This window comes from Symphalangus syndactylus, chromosome 10 (assembly GCF_028878055.3).
Source record: "Symphalangus syndactylus isolate Jambi chromosome 10, NHGRI_mSymSyn1-v2.1_pri, whole genome shotgun sequence".
Taxonomy (NCBI): domain Eukaryota; kingdom Metazoa; phylum Chordata; class Mammalia; order Primates; family Hylobatidae; genus Symphalangus; species Symphalangus syndactylus.
The window spans coordinates 9,373,180-9,396,932 of record NC_072432.2 but is presented as its reverse complement, the minus strand read 5'-3'; the positions used below and the strand labels follow the sequence as shown (position 1 = coordinate 9,396,932).

At 40.8% G+C, this 23,753-nt stretch overlaps 1 long non-coding RNA gene across 1 annotated transcript in view; it reads right to left on the bottom strand.

Moving 5' to 3' along the window:
• Window positions 1-23,350, bottom strand: part of LOC129491710 (uncharacterized) — a 60,920-nt gene extending 37,570 nt beyond the window's left edge. Inside the window, exons 1-2 of the long non-coding RNA XR_008660597.2 lie at window positions 22,914-23,350; window positions 17,004-17,181 (exon numbers count right to left, since the gene is read on the bottom strand). This is a non-coding gene — a long non-coding RNA (uncharacterized lncRNA). The remainder of the gene's footprint in view (window positions 1-17,003; window positions 17,182-22,913) is intronic.
• Window positions 23,351-23,753: the final 403 nt, after the last annotated feature.

The following is a 23,753-nucleotide window of genomic DNA, read 5'->3' as shown; positions in this document are numbered from 1 at the left end:
CCAAATTGCCTAAGTGGACCATATTGCTCTGGATGAGAAGAGGAGATAGGACAGTGTATTGCAAGTAAGGCCCTCTTGGGCCAAGGTCAGATAAGTCCAGGAATAAATCAGACTGGCCTGTGGGGCGCTTGGATGGCAAGAGGAGTTTGTTCTCCAGAATAGCAGGATCAAATCCTGGAGGACACAGAGGCTGACGTAATGCAGTGCACTGAGCTCTTGGAAATGCTTGAGCAAGGAGACAGATGAAAATAATTTCTAAGGAAGATTAGTCTGGCTGTAGTGCATAGAATGAAAAAGAGTATGGAGAGTCCACGTTAGGTCATTCATCTGGGAAAGTGTTGCAATGATCTAGGGATGACAGTCGCACACTCCACCAAAAAGACACACTCAGAGTACAATTTGAGGGAAAATAACAGAACTTAGTGGTTAGCATAATGATAAAGATATTTTTTGCTTGGAATATGTGATTTTAATTCTTTCCATGGAACCAATAAATTACTCTATTTGGGTCTGTTTAGTCTGCCATACTTAAAGGGAAAGGAAGCAGAGGCTCTGGTCACAAACCATCAGCAGAATCCTAAAGGAATCTTTGGTTACTATGAGAATTCCCCATTACCTATATACCTACCATTTGATTTTTAAATAAAACATACTTCCATATCATTCTGTGTTAGGTTAATCTGCAAAACAACAAATATCTCATACAGAATTTCACATCTTCTCCAGATCCTTGCTCCAAAAGTTGCCAACAATCATACCACTCTCAGCTAGAAAGACTTACAGTTCAGAACTGTAAAGAGTAATAGTCTCTTGGGCCCGGTACGGGGGCCCACGCCTGTAGTCCCAGCACTTTGGGAGGCCAAGGCAGGTGGATCACCTGAGGTCAGGAGTTTGAAACCAACCTGACCAACATGGCGAAACCCCATCTCTACTAAAAATACAAAAAGTAGCTGGGCATGGTGGTGGGCACCTGTAATCCCAGCTACTAGGGAGGCTGAGGCAAGAGAACAGCTTGAACCCAGGAGGTGGAGGTTGCAGTGAGCCGAGATCACGCCACTGCACTCCAGCCTGGGCAAAAGAACGAGATTCTGTCCCAAAAAAAAAAAAAAAGTTATAGTCTTTTTATTATGATTCCATCAACAACCTCCACCCAACAGTTGTCTATCAGACGCTTACTGTGTGCTAGCTGGTGTCTTACAGGTTGGGTTCCCACTGTCAAGAAGGCAAACCCAGCCTTTATTCTCAGGGCGCTCAGAGCCCAAAACATCCCTCTATAGATAAGGTCTTTTAAAGATTTCCTTTCGAAATTATCTTCCCAGATACTGAATACAACTTGAAAGTAGGTGAGTCTTTCTTGCCCTACTTTTTATAGTGCAGAATAGATAGTAAATATTTACCAGGGTCTTGTTCATTCATATACCTAAAATGACATTTTAATGAAAATAATTGTAAATCAGTTTATCTTTATGCTCTGAGGCCTTAAGATTTGGCATGGTTTGGGGCCTTATAATGAATTCTCCTGGCCAAGCCAATTTTCATGATCCAAGCTAATGGCAGGCAGAGCTTCTGGAAAGGCTGGGGCAATGCTTCCAACTTCCTGGGAAGGTGGGGATTACTCTCATAAACCCAGGGCGGGAGTGTTGTCTGAAGGCCTTGTTGGGAATAAAAAGATAATTAATAGGGTGCATGATACGCAATATAAATTATCCACAGCTATGCCGCCCCTAATTAAACAGAAGAATGAAAACAAAGGGCAAGGACCAGTTTCACTTGTAACTCTGGTTTTCTACATTGCAATGTTGGGGGCTGGCAGCGCTCCCTATAAATTCTCTTTTTGGTGAACTCTTGCATAAGTGTTTGTAGGAACAAGTACAAATAGCTTAGTAAGACACTACACCCCAGTTTGTTTCTTAAAACACAAAAAGTAAGAAATAACCTAAAATGATGTGGTATACAGATCTGCAGAAAGGAAGCTTAGATTTAAACGTTCATCTTATTTTGAGCCAATTTATTTGGCTACTATAAAGTCACCCTTTAAATAAAAAGATGCAAACATCAGTGAGAGCAATAGTCTTCCTCTGAGTGGAAGTATCTAATAATTATTTTGAGAACCTATATTTTGAATCTGCCATGTGAGTTCAGTTTTTTGTTTGTTTGTTTGTTTTTGTTTTTGTTTTTTGAGACGGAATTTTGCACTTTCACCAGGCTGGTCTCAAACTCCTGACCTCAGGTGATCCACCCACCTCGGTTTCCCAAAGTGCTGGGATTACAGGCATGAGCCACGGCGCCTGGCCGTGAGTTCAGTTTTAAGTGAACTGCTATTTTCTAAAAGGGCATGCTTTAAAAAACAAAAGATGATTTGCTGCATGTAAGAAAATAACGTTATTAAACATTTACTTGCCAGTCAAAACCTTAAATACCCTAAAATATTCTGGGACTTTCCTGAGCCAATGACATGTGACTGCCAGATATTCAGGCAGCATTAGACACCCTGGCTGCTCAAGAGGTGGCACTTCCCCACGCACCCAGGTCTGCTCCCTCCTCTCTGTCAGGGAGTTTTATCAGAAGATACAAGCTGTGTGTATTTATTTCCATCTTGCTAGTTAATGCATTGAGAGTAGCTATGCTTTCTAAAATGCTTCTTATTTGTTAGAACACCACCATTTTGCATTTCCTAAGAAGAAACGGAAGAGACACAAGTGACCAGGCTAAATGGAGACTTGGCTGTTTTATCTGTTATTTAGAACATGCAGTCTTAGAAAATCAGGTCCCTTAGCCTAAGTTTCCAGATGCTCAGAGCTATTGTAATACGTAAAAGTCTCATCAAAGCCAGAATCTACTCTAACTTAGATGCCCCATATCCTGCCTGCTTCCCTCATCTGAATACTTTGTGAAGGTGGAAAGGGAATTAGAACGTTTTCCATCCATGGTAGCAGTTTTGTTTTTTTTTTCAATGCAAAAAAATACAATTTTAATGACAAGCCATTATCTTCTTTGATCTAAAAGGGAACTTTTGTGCCAGGCATGGTGGCTCATGCCTGTAATCCCAGTGCTTTGGGAGGTCGAGGTGGACCGATCACCTGAGGTCAGGAGTTCGAGACCAGCTTGGCCAACCTGGTGAAACCCGGTCTCTACTGTAAATACAAAACTTAGCCAGCTGTGGTGGCAGGCACCTGTAATCCCAGCTACTCGAGATGCTGAAGCATGAGAATCACTTGAACCCAGTAAGCAGAGGTTGTAGTGAGCCAAGACTGCACCACTGCACTCCAGCCTGGGTGACAGAGCAAGACTCCATCTCAAAAAGAAAAAAGACTTTTTTTTCTATTGGCTAAGCTAAGCTAAGGATATTTAAAATTTTAGAACCTCAACATTTGAAAGAAAAAAAAAACAAACAAAAAATAACAAAAAACAGGAAAAAAAATGTTCCATGTCTCTGAAGGTGGAAAAAATGGGAAATAAATATTTCATCCAAAGTGACCTAGCTCCGCGGGGATGTAATGTTTCCCACAGCCTCTTCTGGCTGCTGCACTTCTTCATGAGTAAAGTATGCTGTTTACAGCGTGTCCAGTCACCTCTGGTCCATGTGGGATACCCCAGGACAGGCTTACTAAAACTCCATACCTGGCTAGAGAGGTGGAGTAGGGGACTCAAACAAGAGATGGTCTTTCACTTTCAAAGAACTCTGATTTAAAATAATTTTTGGTGTTATGGACTGAATTAACCATTTTCCCCAAAATCCATGTGTTAAAGGTCCTCATCCTTAGTACCTCAGAGTGTGACTATATTTGGAGGTAAGGTCTTTACAGGTAATTAAGGTAAGATAAGGCCATTAGGATGGGCCCCAATCCAGTATGACTGGTGTCCTTGTAAGAAGAGTTTAAGACACAGACACTCATGGAGGAAAGATGGTGGGAAGAGGCACGAGGAAGAGACACTGTTCACAAACCAAGGAGAGAGACCGCAGGGAAACTGGGAACAAATTGGTTGATCAGAATTCTGACACTGAAAAGAAATGACTTGAGCTTGATCCATAGACTAGTATAGAAACTTCTGTCTTTTTTAAAGGAGACCCTTAGGAATTGATATGCTAGTTTTTTTCCTTATGAATGGAATTTGATCTGTCATATCCCAACACTAGGAATGGTTTCACTTCCCTCCTATTTAGCATTTCATAGTGACAATCAAAAGATGAAAATTTTAGCTTTGTTCCTTTTCCTTCACACATTGGAACAATTGGATGATTTTTATTTTAATGTTTTCTGAACTTTCCAAATTTTCTCAATTCCTTCCTCCTTAGAAAGCTCAACAAATGGGAAAGAAACATGATTTCATGTTTCCTCCAGAAACTCCAGATATTTCTGAATCTCAGAGGTACACTCAAGCAGTATATTTCTGTTACTTATTTATTTTTCTTAAAAAATACTCATTTACCAAATAGAAGTGGACCAACGTGACCTCATCAACAGGCTAATTTGTTATTAATGTTCAGAAAATGCTCAGAAGGTGCTGCTACTTTTCATATTTCTTACTGATGAATGAACGGGACAGAATTAGAAATCCTTGGCAATTGGCAAAGGGTCCCAACACATGCAATCACTTCCTCCTATTGCAGAGAAGGAAGTTTCTGTATTAGTTGCTCCAGAAAGATAAGGTGCACAGAGGGCTTTGCAGGGGAAGGAGGTAGGAAGCCTGGAGGTGGAAGAACCGTAAATAGTGTCCACGAGAACGGCAGGACCAGTGGGACCAATGCTGAACGTGCCCTGGCTCATAGTGATCAACACGCTGATAGTCGCCAATAATCAACAACTTATTTGTACCAGAGACGCTGCTTCTGGGTTCATGCAATGGTTATTATCCTATGGATACCTTTTCCTTTATTGAATATTTCAACACCTCTTTTGCTTCTGTGTCAGGCCTTGTTCTTGGCTCTGCTGCTGCACAGTGGGCCAAACAGACAAAAATCTTCATCCTTACAATCGACTATTAGCACATGGACACAGTGCGGCCTTATGAAATAGGACATTAGAGTCAGGTTGTCTGCATTTTTACATTGCAAATTAAGATAAAATATGTTTTCACCTTATAAGACCCCCCTAAAGATGACAGTAAACAGTCCATATATTTGTTACTCAAGGCATGGTATACGTTCCCTGACCAGAAACAACTAAGCATCATTCTGTCTCCTGCCTAGGTTCTATTTCTCCAGTGTCATTGGGACTTCTCGGAGAAAAGTTCTTTCTCTTCCTCTGGATAGCACAGGGTGCAAATGCAATTCCTGGGAATTTTGCAGCCATTTCATCATCATGAGGGAAACGATCACGAGGATAAAGATGTTCCATGGGGTTTGGCAAATCCATGAGAATCACAGAGCACTGGTGGCAGGTGCCTGCTCAAATCATTTTTGAATCTTGTCCTCCCTAGAGACTTGCCAGTTCCACAAATCATGTAGCTACTGTGCGGTGGTTTGAAAATACACATACAAATTCTGTGACATTTGTCCTTTCCAAGTCTAATTTTCCTTTCCTCTGAAAGTGGGCTGGACTGAGTGACCTGCTTCCAGTGAATAGAGTCTGGCAGAGGTGAAAGAGGCTTTTGAAGTGAGGCCACAGCAATGCTGTCACTTCCACGTTGTTCTCTCTTGGATAACACAGTCTGGGGATGACCATTGTGAAGCCATAAGGGCAATCCAGCGTGGGAAGAAATTGGGCCTCTTGCCAACAACCATCACACATTGGCCACCATGGGAGGAGCTGCCCTGGGGGCTGATCCTCCACCCCCAGTAAGGTCTTCAGGTCCTGAAGCCCCCAGTGGCCTCCTGAACTACAATGTCTTGAGAGACTCCAATTACCTTGATCTTAAACTCCTGATTCTTAGAAACTGAGAGGATAATAATTGCATTAAAACTTTAAACCTCTCTATGTTGAGGTGATTTTTTTAATGCAGCAAGAGATAACTTTTGTAAATTTTGGTAGCCCAAATAGATGCACAAGTAGTGAGGAGTTGGAAAAATATTGAGGAAGGTGTAAGTGACAACAAGGGGAGCCTTGAAAACACTGAAAATAAATATCTGCTGGTTGCTATGAGAAGGCTACAGGGGAAGGCTTAATGTAAAGTGAAGAAAATGTTGTTGAAAATGGAAGAACTGGATCCTTGTCACATAGTGGCAAAAGTTTACCAATATTTGCACTTGCAGTAATGTGAAAAATAGAAAATGCACCTAATAAAGCTGGTGATTGGCTAAAATTTCCAGGTAGAGTTTTCAAATGCCATTGGGCTGCTTCTTGGAAGAAGACAGTATCAACTAAAGGAAGAACAGATACCAAAAGAAGAAACAAGGACTCCTTAATTTTGAAAATTATCAGCCTCCCCTGATGATAAATAATGTTAAAATTAAGAAATGACCCCCAAGCAAAGAGAAAACCCGGAATACTATCAGAAACACATGGCAAAAAGTTGAAGCCAGGTGTGGTTTTCAAATTCTTTTTAAAGCCTCAGAAAAATCTAAGTTGAAGTCTCAGAAAATCACTCATTCAAACAATAAAGCTTTTAAGAAGCATAAGACTGTGGTTCCTTAGTAGTTTAGACAGGATGCCAAGGTCAAAATGGGTTATCTTAAAGACATTTCTAGGTATGGCTTTGGTAAGATGGAATACACTACAAGAAGATTCATGGGAGACCCACACAATTTTTCAAGACAAGTGTAGCAGCAGATGAACCACTAGCTTAGACTGAAAAGGAAAGAGTCAGTTCAAAAAGAAATGGCTTCTTAAGACCCATAAATTTCTATAAGTAAAAAGCAGCTGAGGAAACTACTCGGCTTGGAGCACTGGCCACATTTCATGGGGGGAAAATGATGACTCAGAAGATCCAAGAAGGCAGAGACAGAAGGCATGTGGAATTACTCATACAGCTTGAGACCTGCTTAAGGAAGCACCAATATGTGTCCTGGGAAATTCAGAATTGCTATGGAGAAGTAACTGCCATATGCCTGTGTTGTAAATGGAAATGTGCCATGGTGGTTATTTTGTGCCCCTTGCACCGTTATACATTTGTGTTGTATTGTTCTAGCTCATAGGTCTTCAGATCAGGAGAAGCTGAACCTAAGCAGTTGAACTTCAGTAACAACACCAATAAGATTTGGAAAGAGAGTGAGTTGAGTGTATTTTGCATGTAAGAGGGTACTTTTTTTTTTGAACTAAGGTAAGAGTTCTATTTTTTATTTTTATTTTTTTAGAGACAGGATTTTGTTCTGTTGCCCAGGCTGGAATACAGTGGCAGGATTACAGCTCACTGCAGCCTCAAACTCCTGGGTTCAAGTTATCTTCCCAAGTAGCTAGAACTACACATGTGTGCCACCGTACTCAGCTAATTTTTAAAAAGCTTTTTGTAGAGACAGGATCCTGCTATGTTGTCCATGTTGGCCTCAAGCTCCTAGGCTCTAGCAATTCTTCCACCTCACCTTTGCAAAACACTGGGATTACAGCCGTGAGCCACGGTGCCCAGCCAAGGAAATAAATTTTAATCAAATTTTTATAAACTGGAATATCTCTAATTTGGCTTTTAGAGTGTTCTATTACAGACATTTATGATATACATGGGGGTATGGATTAAACAGCATTCCCTGCCCCCACAAAAATTCATATGTCGAAGCCCTAATCCCCTATGTAACTACTTGGAATAAGGAAGTAACTAAGGTTAAATTAAGGCATAAGGTGGAGCCCTGATCCAGCAGAATTAGCGTCCCTGTGAGACCCCAGAGAGCTCACTCTCCCTTTCTCCACCACATGAGAACACAGCAAGAAAGCAGCCATTTCCAAGCCAGGAAGAGAGCCCTCCCCAGGATCCAAATTATCAGGCACCTCGACCTTGGATTTCCCAGGCTACAGAGATGTAAGAAAGTAAATTTATGTTGTTTAAGCACGCCCCTAGTCTGATATTTTGTTCTGGCACTGGTATCATTAATCTGAAACCCTAAGATCCTTGAGAATAAAAGAAATGATGATTTGGGCCTCATCACAGCTTGTTTATGAGTTTTGAGGCTGTAGTTCCTAAACCGTATGACTTTGTCAGCCTCCGGGTTTTAATGGGGGACACGATGTAACAAAGGCACTTTTACTGTGAAGCTATAAAGTTTAAGGCATTTTTGGCTCCAGCTCAAGGAAGACTGAGTTAGAGGTACTTTCAGTTTGAGTTTTACTAGGATATAACTGCATGGCTCTTTGTCAAATTTAATAAGCGATTGCTCACCCAAGCAATAACAGAGGAATGCCTCGGAGGTGTGCCCCTCTACAACCATGTCAAATACCTGACATCAGGGTGCCAGGTGTAGCAGGCCACGGTATGCCCAGCTCAGCTTCTCAACCTTGTTTAGAAAGTAACCCCTTTAATAGCATCTGAAGGTGTTGAACTCTTCAGCATTTTTCAAGTTTGTGTTTTCATTTCGAGGTTGTCTCCTAGATTTAAAAACTCACATGAACAGTTGAATTTTTCTTTAGACTAAGTATCACAAAATGGCCTGCTCACTACAGTATTCCAGCCTTAGAAATTGGGTTTCGCAGTGTTTTAAGGACTCCCAGACATACAATATACATTTGAAGACTTAAAAGAGAAAGACAAACACAAATAAGATGGAATAAGTTTATTTGAAAGATATATAAAGCCTGAATGTACCATTATAATCTAATTTGAAGGACGTTTTGGAAAGTTGCAATGAAATTGGAAATTATGAGCTCCTTATTGATACACATAGAATGGTCATATTCCAACCATTTTAAGTGTTATTTATTAAATAGAACATGAGAGAAATACAGGCACAATATTAATGGAATATAAAACAAAATAAAAAGATATGTGTTGAGAATAAAATACTTTATCTGACAATGAGACTAAAATGTAAAACCCATTTTTTCAGATCAAACCAAAAGCAGTAATTTATTGCAGCTGAGAAATAAATTTCAAGCAGAAGCCATGAAAAGGTTGTAGAATTATTTGATAAGAAGAAGAAAGAGGAGGGAATCATAGACACCCACTGTGAAAAGATTTAAAATCTTACTGAATTTACATAAAATACGAGCACTAAGTTAAGATGAAACATATTAGGCCACCAGAAATGGGAAGCTTTTGATAAATGGGTTAATGAGTCTCATTAATCAATCTAATTAATCATAAGTAAACGAAAACTTTTTTAAAAATCTTGAAAGTCCTTGTAATCTTATAAATTATGTATTTTTATAACAGATAACTGATATTTTACTTATAGTATAAGTTTTTTGATTGAAGGTTTCACAAATTGAACAACAGCCTTAAATTTACATGCCATTACCAATATAAGTTGTAAAACTAAAATACTTTTTTGAAACTATTAATTTTAAAATATTATATTCTTCAGAAAAATTAAATTTTACTATTCATTTAATTAAATAAAGATACAATAAACTTTTGCACATGAGAAGCTGCTCAATTAGAATTCTAACAATTTTTTAAAATTCTTCAGTTAGGTAAGGCAGCTAATTTTTACAAAATTATGTTAACTTGCTGAAATTTATAATATTGTCATATTTGTATACTTTTATAAGGATTGCAATGTGTTTGATTTATTTTTCTTTCTAAATAAAATTTCACTTTATAATTTATTTTATACTTTTTGTGTGTGTGTGATGTAGGCTTGCTTTGTAGCCCAGGCTGGAGTACAGTGGCATGATCTTGGCTCACTGCAACCTCTGCCTCCCAGGTTCAAATGATTCTCTTGCCTCAGCCTCCCAAGTAGCTTAAACTAAAGTCATGCATCACAATGCCTGGCTAATTTTTTATATTTTTAGTACAGACCGGATTTCACCACATTGGCCAGACTGGTCTCGAACTCCTGACCTCAGGTCATCTGCCTGCCTTGGGCTCCCAAAGTGCTGGGATTACAGGTGTGAGCCATGGGGCCTGGCCTATGCTTTTAGTATTTTGTCATCTTAAAGGAGGTCCTCAAAAATGTGTGTTTCTGGCCCTACAAAATGGGATCAACCCACAGTGCAAAGTAACATTTATGACTAGGTACTGGTTCACTTTCAAAAAATATATGGAGAAAATAGAGTTACTTCACTCTATCTTTTTACTTTACTGTTTTATAGCTATTTAAAAATGCATTACAGTTCCCCCAAATAGATTATATTGTGTTAAACTTTCTGTATTTTTTTTAAAGTAAAGGCAAAATTATTATAGATCTCTTTAAATAAGAAAAACAACAAAAATGAGGACATAAGACATATTTATTCCAGTTAATATGCAATTCAAGAATAAAGATCTGGCAAAATAAGAGAAAAAAATACTTCCCAAGTGGTTATGGTTGGAGGGATATGGATGTTAGACTCAATGAAAAAAAAAAGAAAAGAAAAAGGAGAGCTGAGAAGCCTTTTTCAATCCCCTCAGAGCCAAACCGAATCTTTCCAATCATCCTCACCTTGGGAGGATGGGCTGGCTGCCCCTGGCCAGACCTACAGTAGTGAGGATGTGGGAACACACCACAATACTAACACAAGGCATTTGAAGACTAGCTGGGCCACTTTCATGTGAAGTCGGATTGAAGTCTCTGGTTGATAGAAAAGTTATATCTAGATAGAATGGTTTTTGTGGATGATGCCATAGAATTTAGCTAAATGGTTGCTTCCCATGGGAGGGCTTTTAACAGTCGTTAAAATACTTCCATGCTGTGAATATAACAAGAATCTCTGCTTTGGTCCAAGCCAACAAATTGATTTTCACATTAAATAATAGACTGAATATAATATTTTAAAGTCAATATGATATATTGTAGCATCGCTGCTGGAACTTATCAACAAGAACTCTAATGCATGTTTTTCTATAAAGATTTTTTTTCAAGAGTAATTCTCTTTTATGAGCTGCTTAACCTACCATATGCTTGAGATACGTGACACTTTATTAAATGCTCAACAGCAGAAGCATTTTAGAAAAATATCGAGTGGAGCTAAAACATAAGAAGAAAAAGAAGAGGGTGATGAGGAGAAAGATAGAGGATGGAAAAAGAAGGAAGATGTGGCCGTCTCTGCAAGCTTTATAATATCATAGAGGAACTCGAGATAGAGCTCCATGAAGACAGTGAGCAAACCATACATGATCAACCCACAATACAGACATTCTGAAGACTCCAATAAGTGGATAACACAGCCTCTCTGTAATTCTGATTATCTGGTTTCAAAGAGAACGTAATCAACTTGTCAGCTGGTAGACTACATTTTTTAAATAACAGATCATTGATATTTTTATCTAATTCAGAAAACGTTTCAAATACGTCAGCGAAATTCTATAACACTTCAAGCCTTCTCAAAGCCTACATTTTAAAAGGTAATCAATAATAGGTTTGATGATACACTTACTGCATTCTGTTAATCATGTAATAATTATATAAACTAATAAAAAAATTTCATCTATCTTAGGATAGGAATTTCAAATCAAACTGCATATTTTTATTTGCTAAATATAAAATTGTATATGAGTGTTATTGGGATCAGCCTTGTACAAATAGTAATTATAATGACAATTCAATACAGAAAAATGTAATACTTAGAGCTGCATGGGCAAAATTAAAATATTTTGTTTTCAATTTATGTATTTCCTTCACAGAAGGAATTATGAAACAATAAGAATGTTTTGAGTAAAGATTACATTAAGATAAAACCTATGGAGAAATAAAATTGGAATACAAGTTCAAAGAGAAAAAGGAATAATGTCCAATTTCCTGTAATTGAAGAGCTTGTTTGTGTATTTCTTTTAATAGGTGGTGGTCAGTATCAAATCACTTTGTTATTGACATTCCACTGACTACATTTCGTAGAACAAGTTCATAGTTTCATTTTTATCTGTCCATAGTATCCTGAAATTTGCATCATTTGCAACTATTTCAGCATATGAAGAAAAATTTTGTATGTCCATTATAAACGACTGAGAGCTTGCATTTTGCAAAACAACAGGACAGAACAGTGACAAACATTTGGAGATCAATGATCTACAGCATCTGGAAACGTCCTTTCTCCCTCAAAATTACCTGAAAATTCACATAGTTTTTATTTATTTGAACAGCTTTGTCACTTTTCTCAAAATGGTGATCAATGAGAAAATTCGCTTTATTATATGTTTCTGTGATGGACTATGTATTATTTTGCTGAATTAAATAACAATTTATCACTATTTTAAATGACTTTCTTTCTTGAAGCTATTATTTCTGATGAAGTTCACTTTGTTTGGATTTAGAAAATCCACTCGGAGGGAATGTTTACTTTCCTTAAATAATATGCTTTATACACATGTTTTAACAGTAATCTTATAGAATTTTACAAATATTTATTTATTTATTTACTTATTCATTTATTTATTTTAGAGACAGTGTCTCTATCATCCAGGCTGGAGTGCAGTGGCAAAATCTCAACTCACTGCAACTTCCTCCTCCCAGGTTCAAGCGATTCTCCTACCTCAGCCTACAGAGTAGCTGGGATCACAGGCGTGCACCACAACACCCCACTAATTTTTGTATTTTTAGTAGACATGAGGTGTCACCATGTTGGCCAGACTAGTCTTGAACTCCTGACTTCAAGTGATCCACTTGCCTAGGCCTCCCAAAGTGCTGGGATTATAGGAGTGAGCCACCGTGCCTGGCCTAAAAATGGCATTCTTAGCATCTAGTAATCTTATAACACTTTAACAGACACACACACACATACACACACACACTTAAGGACCTTTAGCTTTTAGCACATTAGAAATATATTAGGAGTTATTTTAAATATTAGTTTCATTAGACATACAAAAGAAAATAAATTAAATTACAGTAGATAATTGAAACTTGTAGTACATAGTGCGTAGATGTAACCATCTGGACTCAAACTGGGAGGAGCAAAATATAATCTTAGCTGATACGTTCTGTTCTGAACAGATGTTTCCAACCCCACATGGAGGATATGAATCTCTTAAAATAACAACATTTCCAGGAGCAACATTAGAATTATCAGCAACACATTGCTGTTCACTAACCCTAATGAAAGTGTAAATACAGACAGAATTTCATAAGTGCCTTCGAAATGGGAGAGGATTGTAATTTACTCTTCAGGATATTTTGCTATATGTGGTAAATGCCCAGTAAATATGTGTAAATGCAGCTGTGCCCACAATTCTGTTAAGAAGTTTCCATATCCTGAAACTAAGGCAGAAGGTCATGCGTGCATGTGGGTGTGAGCTAGCCATTCTAAATCAAAGGCCTGTCACCCCTGCCGAAGTCCTTGCTGTCAAGAACTCTCAGCATTCCTTCTCTCGGTTGAAATCTAGGACTAACGTTTCCTCTATTCAGAAACATTCCGTTCTTTCTTGCCCATGCATAGCTAAGTGATCTTGTTCTTTAGATGAGATCCTGCATCCAGCTCCTTTGCCTGAATGTAACTTTTTCTTGCTTCTGGTGTGACGAATAACCCAGCAGTCATCTTGCCTTTAACCATCACCCAGAGTATTTAAAAGGGAAAAGTGGGAGGCATCAATAAAACAGGAGGACATGAAAGACATAGGACAAAAGTAATCATGAATAAAGACTTCCATTTGCTGCACGTGAAACAGTGTCTGTTCACTCTGGACTTTGCTGGATGCCTGTTCTCCACAGCAGAAATGAAGCAAAAAGTGAAACCATAATTCCTCCCCAGAGTGACAGCATGCTGGCCTGGGGAGCCGAAGTGTGCACAGGAATCAGTCGCCATTTCAGGCTAACATGACTGGAGAAGCAGACGTCACCTGGATACCGGGGCTGGAAAGTGAACCCCAGACGAAGTGTACTGAAGGGTGCAAGGGTCTTGGATGGAAAATTAGAATCCCTGTTTTTAAAGAAATCATGGACATCTAAGGAAAAGAAAATACAGGCTCCAAGTTTTTGAATTAAAGGGGTTTTAGAGTCTGCGAAGTTGACTGACTTGATTCATCCGGAGGTGAGGTGATGTTAAGTGGCGTGTCCACAGTGGAGATGCCAGACTCTGACAGGAACCCACTTCTTTGGATCCTTCTAATTTCCCTATGGGGTGAGGCGGGGAGTGAGGATTTAAGGTTAGGAAGCTCAGATGAAACTCTACAATCTAAAAGAGGACTCATTAAAGAATATGGGCCAAAGGGTTCAAAATCTATCACTTTCTCAAAACACAGTGATAATTTATTGCAGAAACAGGCTGAGTAAAATTAGGGTTCAAATGGAAAATCAGAGAGCATTTAGGAGAACATTAGAGGCCCAAACCAAAATGGGCTTTGTTTTGGTTTTTTTTGGTATGTTTGGCAATGAGCAAAGTGCTCAGAAAAGGGCCCCAGCCTTGAAGTAGGGGGAGAAAGGGCTTTGGGGAGGGTTGGAGGACAGAGGGACGAGAACAGGACTGGGGCGGCAAGGACAGACAGGGACTCTGCCCCGGGGAGAAGCTTACTCGGCGCAATTCCGCACAGTGGGCCGGGGCTGTGTGTCGACGAAGTCGCCCATTGCTAAAGAATCCTTAGTGCAGTGAGAGAGCACAGGGCCTTCAAACTACTGTCCAGGGGACCTTCCTAGCGTGCGGCCAGGTGGGTCCCAATACGAAGGAGAAGAGGGGCTCTATGTTCCAGGAGCAGGTCTTTGGAGGAGAAAGTCCGGAGATCCTTGGGCAGTGAGAGCAGGTGCCCTTGTGCAAGGAGTCATAGGCTTGGGCTGGTCCTGAGATTTGGGGACCACCCCGGGGCCACTCATCTTTCCAAGGAGGGTCCATTTGTCTACGCCGGATCCTTAGAGCAATATTTCTGTCTCAGAACCTCTTCTCAATCCATCCGGTCTCCATCTGTAATCTGGCAGGTGGTCCTCAGCACACATCTCCCTCCTGCCTCCCAGGCCCACCCAGCTGTGGGAATTATCCTATGCTGTGTTCCAACAGAGCCCAGGACTTCGTCCTCGTCCTGAGGTCCTGGGGCAGGAGTGCTGTCCTGGCTCCACCAGAAACCATCTGGTGTGGATGGAAGGGGAGTTACTCGGTTTTCCCAGTGGCTATTACCTCCTGTGTAAAGTCAGGGCGAATTTCTAAGCCCTTCACTAACTTTAAGTTTTGATGCTATGACTAAGAGGACCTTTGTTTTGTTTCATTTGGTTTTTCAAAATGAGTTGTGTGTGAATTTTTTACTATGCCAGAGTCCAAGCAGAAAACAAACCAACAGAACAAGGATCTTCTATGACGGCTTCTTGTTAGCATTTAATGCAAATAGAGGCCATCTACGAGACTCAAGACCAGGGCTGGTCCAGCCGTGGTGCATAGTGATGCTGATGAGAAGGAGGTGGGCTCTGAACCCCTCCAACAAAGTTTCAGGCCTGTCTCCAAAATGTACAAGGTTGTAGCTTTGGGAAAACCACTCAACCTTTTGGCACCTCAATAATTTTATCTATAAAATGTGAATAAACTGTGCCTCCTACCCAGAAGGAATGTTGTAAAACCAAAATGAGGCATTGCACAGAAACGGGTAGAAAAAGTATCTGGCTCACGGTACGTTCTCCATGCCTCTTACGATTGCATGGTTAAGACCTGGAAGGAGGGGTTCACGCTGTGCACTGAGCATATTGAGGCCAGAGAGCACTCAAGCAAGGCCAGGAGCAAGAAAGCAGCAAGGCGAATCCTGGGTAAGGGTGGTGAGAGATAAGTGACATTCTGATATGCTGCAGAGAGAAATAGAGGGAGTGGATCCCCTTCTCACAAGGATGTCCTGGCATCCCGGACTGGACTAGTCAACCCTCCACCTCACCCTCTGCCGCCCGCCTGTCTGGCTATAGTAATTGGAGGAAAGGTAAGCACTTCACACAACAGAGCAGTAACAGCCCCTCTCCCCAAGGTAGCTGTCCACTGCAGGGGCCACAGGGCCATGTCCCAATGAGAAGCTGCCCTGTGATTTTCTGAAATTTCCAAATTGAAACTCAGAAGTCCTGGCTGGGCATGGTGGCTCACGCCTATAATCCCAGCAATTTGGGAGGCGAAGGTGGGTGGATCACTTGAGGTCAGGAGTTTGAGGCCAGCATGGTCAACATGGCGAAATCCCTTCTCTACTAAAAATTAAAAAAAAGAAAATATAGCCAGGCGTCGTGGCGCATGCCTGTAGTCCCCGCTACTCAGGAGGCTGAGGCAGGAGAATTGCTTGAACCCAGGATATGGAGGCTGCAGTGAGCAGAGATCCAGCCTGGGTGACAGAGTGAGATTCCGTCCCAAAAAAAAAGTCCTTTTAGGAGTCCAGAGATGGTGGCAGCTATGAACCAATGTAGTTTTACAGAAAATCCAACGCAGAAGTCAAAATCTGAGTAATCAGCAGCTCATTCTTGTCGGCATCTGATTGTCCCTATAGTCAGTGCCTCTCTCGACCCACTCCTTTCCTAACCCTTACGTGATCTGGTTTGAGTTATATGCAACCAAAGAGACTTGACTAGCACACCTTCTGCTGGCACACTCTCAGCCTAATAACACCACTACTAAAACTCATAACACTCTGTTTCAACACAGAAATAGAAATACTTACAAAAATATGTTGCTTTGACTACCTCCATCTCTATGCACTAGGTTGCATAATACGAAGTCTATATGATAAAGTATATAAAATGTCCAAGTGACATTTCATTCCAACACAGAGCTAGCTGTCTTTTGGTCCTGATTTCGAACGCACAGTGCCAGCCAGGATGCAAACTTCGACCCCTGGGGCACTCCTCAGCACTGCCTCTTCTCACTGTCCTGATTTTAACACTTGGCTGACTGGAAACCCTTTTAAACAACGGATAAATAAGATTCCCCAAACATGTTTAGCTCAGCTTCCTAAAAGTGTAGAAATACGATTTTCTAATACTGGACATCAGATTCAAAATACAAACCAGCAAGAATAGAATCTCCCTATGGATCCCTGTTTAATTAAATCTACCAGTTTCCTGGGAGGAAAAGTCTTACGGAGAACAATTTTAGCAATTTACCTGAAATTTAGCAATTTACCTGAAGTCTCCAAGGTGGGGAAAAAGAAGTGGCGATGTTCTCACTCAAAACAGGTAGCAATCTCCCAACACGCTAAAAATCCCTCCAACTTGATTTTCTGGCCTCCTGAAAATCCTCCCTCAGATACATTGTGCAGTCCTCCAGATGAAGAAGGAATTCAGCTTGTTAACATATAAATCTTTGTGTACAAAGATGATTGGAACTAAATAATTATTTTACCCTGAACATATAAAGGTATTACAAACAGCAGATATTTTTCTTTATGTAGGGGCTATAGAAAGTGAAAAAAACTAAAAGCATTCAATTTTCTGTCTGACATATTAAAATGTGGATGCTTAAATTAATATGGGGTAAAAAGTAAAAGATATATGTGTGTGTGTGTATATATATATACACACACACACACACACACACATATATTTTTTGAGACGGAGTTTCGCTCTTGTTGCCCAGGCTGCAGTGCGATGGTGCTGTCTCGGCTCACTGCAACCTCTGCCTCCCGGCTTCATGCTATTCTCCTGCCTCAGCCTCCTAAGTAGCTGGGATTACAGGCACCCACCACCATGCTCAGCTAATTTTTGTATTTTTAGTAGAGACAGGGTTTCACCACGTTGGCCAGGCTGGTCTTGAACTCTTGACCTCAGGTGATCTGCCTGCCTCTGCCTCTCAAAGTGCTTGGATTATAGGCGTGAGCCACTGTGCCTGGCCAAGAGACAAAAATATTAAGGAAATAATTTACCCTTGAAAATATATCCTGACATCGGTTTTTTCCTTTATTTTTCTAAAGAGATCAACAATGACACAGGAAACTGCTTTGACACAATCAACAAACTAGAAATTGATGTCAGTAGTATCCTTTTGAAAATAACTAAGACTAACTTACTTTTAGTGATTTTAAAATTCTTCTTTCTTCTATATTTATCATAGACTATTATTCCTAGTGCCTGCCTAGTCCCTATTACTGGAATTTAATCAGCAAGCTTTCCTCCAAATTAGGCAGTATATCCCATTCATTTCCAATAGATACATAAAATCAAAATGGGTCAAATTGTGCAGCTTATTGCTTAGTTTATAATAAATATTTCTATCTGTAGGCAGCAATCATCACTTAGAAACAGAGGCACATAGTATGTAACAGTAAATAACTAAAATAAATTAAATAACCCTTCAGCTCATTTCTTGGAATAAAAGTTTAACCTGAGATCTCCTTGTGTGTAATATCAATTGCTTGAAAATGAAGAGAAGAATATTTTTATAAAGAATAACTTACGGTTTTAAATAAGGTATTGTTTCTATTAAAGTGGACTTAATTTAAAGTTATAAAAATTAATTCAAAGTTTTTTTTTCCTTTTAAGAAGGGATCTTCCTATTGCATTACTCTATCAACAAATGGAAGAAATAAACTAAAATAAATATGGATTCCACAGTGTTTACATACAACTTAAACACAACATGTCATTGTCTGGTAAAATATTTGTAGGGCCGATCAGAGTACAGACTTGAGGATACTACTTGAAATAAACAAACGCTTATCTAAATCTCGGAGGCCTGCAAAATTAAGTTTGGGATTTCCCAGCAGCAGGGAGCAGGCTTCCTACAAGCATCTGGACTTGGATCTGCACTTGGGACCATGAATCTCTGGAGCCTGGCCCGCTGGACGCAGATGTCACCAACGCCATTCTGCCTTCCCCACCGTCATCAGAGGCTGCTGAGCAGTAGTGCCCTGATTTGCACCTTCAGAGATCAGCAAATAAGGTTTGTTGTGCAAGACACAAGCTTCAGCTGGTGTTTATCGGTCGCACTAAGCCGCGTGAGATGTTCTCAGTTCCTACCGCTCCTTCTGCAGTAACTATTGATGTGCAATTTCTAAAGCTCATCTTTAAAGTACACGGCATGGAGTCTGAGCTCCTTCAAACAACTTCTCCCCTTCACATTCCTCACGGCACTATTTCTAGCAGGCAGTTGACGTCTAGGCTCTGAGGTGGACATGTAAAGGCTCAAGGTCTCCGATTTCCTGTGACGGCCTTCTCTTTTGATGTCCAAATCAAGACATGAACAAGCCTTTGAGGACCACTGCATAAGGCTGGGCCCTGTCAGTTCATTCAAGTGCCTCCATTAATACTTGTTGAGCAAATGTATAATCTACCCATTAATTAGGTTCCATGCAGCTAAATCAGCAAAGGTGAGAATCTGTGGAGCTGACCTTGGCCGCCCTCCTAGGAACCTGATATTTTATTGCTGACACGCAATTTTTAGTATGCTTTTGTTGCATTGGGTGCTGACTAAAACATTCATTTTTAAATAAAAATACATAAATGTTCTGACTTTTCTCAATTTGCTTCTTCAAGGCAATACAGTAGAATACTATTACATGGATTTTTAAGTAAAATACTATAAAAGAAGAAAAAACAAAAAGAAAAACATCGTTCTCTAAAAACAAAACAATTCTACTCAGTCACCACCCCTGCTTTCATAAGGAGGCATGTATGTATTTCTAGTCGCCAATGTTGACACTATTAAAGGTTGTCCATTGTCATTTTCTATTTTGATGAAGAGAAATATTGTGCAATATTTATCATTCAAGGCAGCCAATGCTCAAGTGTCCAGCTCGATAGTCCTTCAGCTCCCTGCATGGTGGTCCCTGTAGCACTTCACATTTAAAAACTATCCTATACGTTATATCATTTCATCACCATCAGAACCTTAGGAGGCCCAAAGAATACTATGCCTCAGGGCACCTAGCAAACTGCAAAGCACTTGGATAAAATTATTTCCCCTGAAGCAACCACCTTCGCACCTATGCCATGTGATAAGCTGATCAAAGAGATTTGTGTTTCATTAGGAGTCAAGGATAAAATTGATAATAGATTGAGAGATGTTTGTGTGCAGTGTGCAGTAATAATTAGGAATGAAGTAGTTAGCTTTTTGTCACTTGGATGATAAGCGATTAGCTGCTGGATGCTTTCGAAACAATAGTTTATTTGTATGTCATATATCGTGGTGAAAACAATCTCACTGGTATTATCAGTGAGCAGATCTTTCAAAAATGAAATGGGAGCCCCATCAGTGAGTTGCACACACTACCTTTTTAGGACAGAAGGGAGACATACACTTGGTGTTTTGGGCTGAGGATATTTGTGATTGCGCCAGGAGTTCAGAGCTGTAACTCATTGCCATAAAACCCCACGTTTTTTGTTACAAATAGATGGGCCAAACCAGCATGCTAATTGTTTGTAGAATACTTGTAATTGTTTACACAATCCTTGTAATTTCTTCCAGTGATGAGGGATGATGTGCCCCAGCAGAGAGAGGAGGGAGAGGCTGAACCAAGCGACTGTGAGGCGTCTCAGACATTCGTGCGGCAAACATGGTACCAAAGGTCTCTCACACAAGGGCTTCTGCACACACAGACACTTGCTCAGTCCTGTTCCAGGGTCAAGGTCTGGGCACTGAGACAAGAAGCAGATGGGACTGGAAGCTACGACTGTTCCCTCCCAGTTCCTTCCAACTCCTGCTCTAACCACACACCCCGTGCACTGTACAGATGCAGAGATGATATCACCACCGTGGGTGTCTGAACACTGGATCCAGAAGTGGGGATGACACTCAGGTCCCCCACCACCATCCTTGCCTTGGGCACCTTCCTCGTTGAGGTCCCCATGATGAGATGAAGAAAAGCTTCAAGGGCCAACAGTGAGCAGAGATGTTGGGTTCACCCGCTAACCCATCTCTCTGCCCCCCAGAGTCGGATTCCAGTTCCTCGGCTGCCTGCACCAGGGGCGCCAGGCTGCCACCACCCAGCAGGCTCATCAGCCTCAGAGAACCATCCAGACCTGAGAGACCCAAAGGGCAATTCCAACAGGGAAACCTGTAGAACCAGCAATGATTTAAAAAATAAAAAAATAAAATAAAAAAAAAGCAAACAAACCCCTCAGGAATGCAGGCTGTTTCCTTATCTTCATTTTGGACCTGTCTTCCTTGCAAATTCCGTCCAAGAAGAGAAGACTCTTCCCACTCCAGCTGTCTCTGCTTTGCCGAGGTTACTTGGTCATTGGTGGTATTACCCACTTCAATATGGAATTAGCAGCAATGACTCCTCCAATGTGTACTTACAGAGAATGACAAATGCTTCATGTGAATACAATAAGAAAATGCTTGTGTACTTTCAGCACCTAGCATCTGCCCCTGGGGAGTGCAAATGAAGTGGTTCAGTTCCCCCGATTTCAATAATTTATTACATCTTTGCTATAAAATGAATGAAGGAGAAAGTCAGTCATTATCCATTTTAAGACGTGAACAGGGACTAAAGGCAGAGCCGTGGGCTGCACAAAACAAAAATGATTGGGATTGCACCCTTCGGTGCCCTCAGATGTTTCACCTGGAAGTGCTCTTCCAGTGCCCAGGGGCCCATGGCAGCAGCGTGAGCCAAGTCACGCACGGCCGCCCTCCTAGGAACCTGATATTTGAAAATCACCAAGGATTTTAATTAAAAGGAATTTCCATGTACAAAAGTAAAATACATATTCCCTTTTTATTCTCTCCTCAGAAGTGTCTCGTGACACAGCTTTATTCACTTCTCTTGGGGTATCTTTAAGACGTGTCTCACAAGTACGGCAGAAGAGCCTCCTTTCTGTGATGCTGTTGGTCTGCAGTGCTCATGTGTAACGAGTGAGCCCGTCTTTCCCAGTGAGGGCCATGGAGGCTCTTCCTGTGTTCGTGTCCCTGCACTGTAGCCGTAAATGCACTGCCATAGCCATTCCCACCTATCAGATACGGTGTCCCGTATCTGATTTTATTTTTGTAGCCCCTCAAAGGCTCTTGGTATGTCCCAGAGCAAGTTAACTTGCTGTTGAAAGTCTAGATGCATCTGTTGAAGGTAGCTGATCTCTTTTCTGTAACTACCCCAATGTCTCCCCATCTCCTACCTCAGGACGCACATGTTATCTTGTGGCTCGTCCATTCAGAAAGCCTATGGAGGTGGCTGCCAGCTTAATAAATTGAATCCTAATTACCAAGGAGAGCTCAACATTTGAAAAATTAATATATTTTCAATCATCAAGGTCTACACTGTACCAAATTGTGTTTGTCTAGTGGCTAGGATTGATATTAATGTTTGAATAAAACTAATTAGATGAGAAACAGAAAGTTGAAAATGATCAGCACGAAAACTGACTCACTGGAGAGATCCCAAGCCAGAGGCATCCTGAGAAGATGTTTCTGCACTGGCCATTTCTACCTGTCTAGCATAGACTGAAGTACCACTGTAGCAAGGCTGAAACTATGTTTTCAGATTAAACAAAAGAAATCCATGATAATATTGTCCCACCCCCTTAAATATTTTGCTACTGAAAAAAAAGATTTTACCTACAATAAAACATTCAGGTGAGCCTTTTTTATGCAAAAGGGACAGCGAGTCTTAACCTAAAACACCTAAGTATAATTTAAATTTCTTATGCTTCTTATAGATGAGTCAAAAAATATATCCTTGATTCTGAACTTATTAGAGCCACATGGCCAATCATAAAAAGATATGCCTCTCTCAACATTTTTACTGAGGAGGAGCGGGTTGAGGAGCGTGGATCCAGGCTAGCCCAAGCCGGGTAGATTCTGTTCAGGAAACATCCCTTTAAAAATAGCAGCAAGAGTTTCCCTTTTCATTTAGACATTGGTTTACCCACCCTCCGCTAACAGCCTGTTAAAATACCATCCAAATGACGGACATATTTGCAAAAATCATTGTAGTTCTTAGCCTCACGGGAGGCCCCAACTGAGAAAGCAATATGTGGCTGTCTTTGAGGTAAAGGCTTAACTAGAACTTCAGACCCAACGCTGGAAGATGCCACGCACCCCAGGAATAGAGGGTGGCCCTTCTAGGAAGTGCCATTTCCTGCCTGTATCCTTCTCTCTCACCTGCAAGAGCCAGAACAGCCCAGGGAGCAGGGGCCGCCGGCCCTGCAGGGAGTCGTCTACCTCATGACCTTATTACGTGCCTGTCCCCAAAGCTGAGTCACTTTGCTCCCGATTCCCAGATTCTGGCCTAATGTTTTCTTCATCAGGTTTATCTTGATGCCTGTCATGCAATATTCCTTGAAAGTCAGCATCCCTCAAATTCCTGTCATTCCCAGGAGAAATGGACTGTGTTTCAACAACCTCAGGCACCTTTTATTACGTGGAAGGAAGGAGAAAGCACGGTTCATTGACACACTGCTGTGTCCTGTTTTTGTCTGGGCCTGTGCGACCTTTGACAGAGTAGTGGACCTGGGCCATGTGGGAGAGGCCACCACAGCTGCCCAATGGGAGTGGCACAATTCCCTGGGATGTCGGAGCCAGGCTGCCGCGGAATGTAGACTGGGACCTGGAGCTGATGTCACAACCACAGAGTTCACAATTCACTGAATGCAGAATTCTTAAGCTTCCATCAGGGTTAAGGCACTGCACAGAGACTCCGAGAATAAAACATGCAATAAAGGCGCGGCTGTTCGCTGAGCCTACCCTGCAATAGAAGTGGGCGGGATTAAAATAGAAAGAAGCGCATAAATAGCAATTTGAGGGACCAGACAGTGCATGATGGGGGCATGCCAGAAAAATAGAAAATCGCTGGTGTCCCTTCTGCACAGGCCAATACATAGGTGCATGTGGATAGTCTACAGTCAAAATACTGGTTCCCAATTAAGTACATTCATTATTTAGGGATCTAATTAATTTAAATCGTATTAATAAATATCTGTGCAATCTTAACTTGGACAGGTC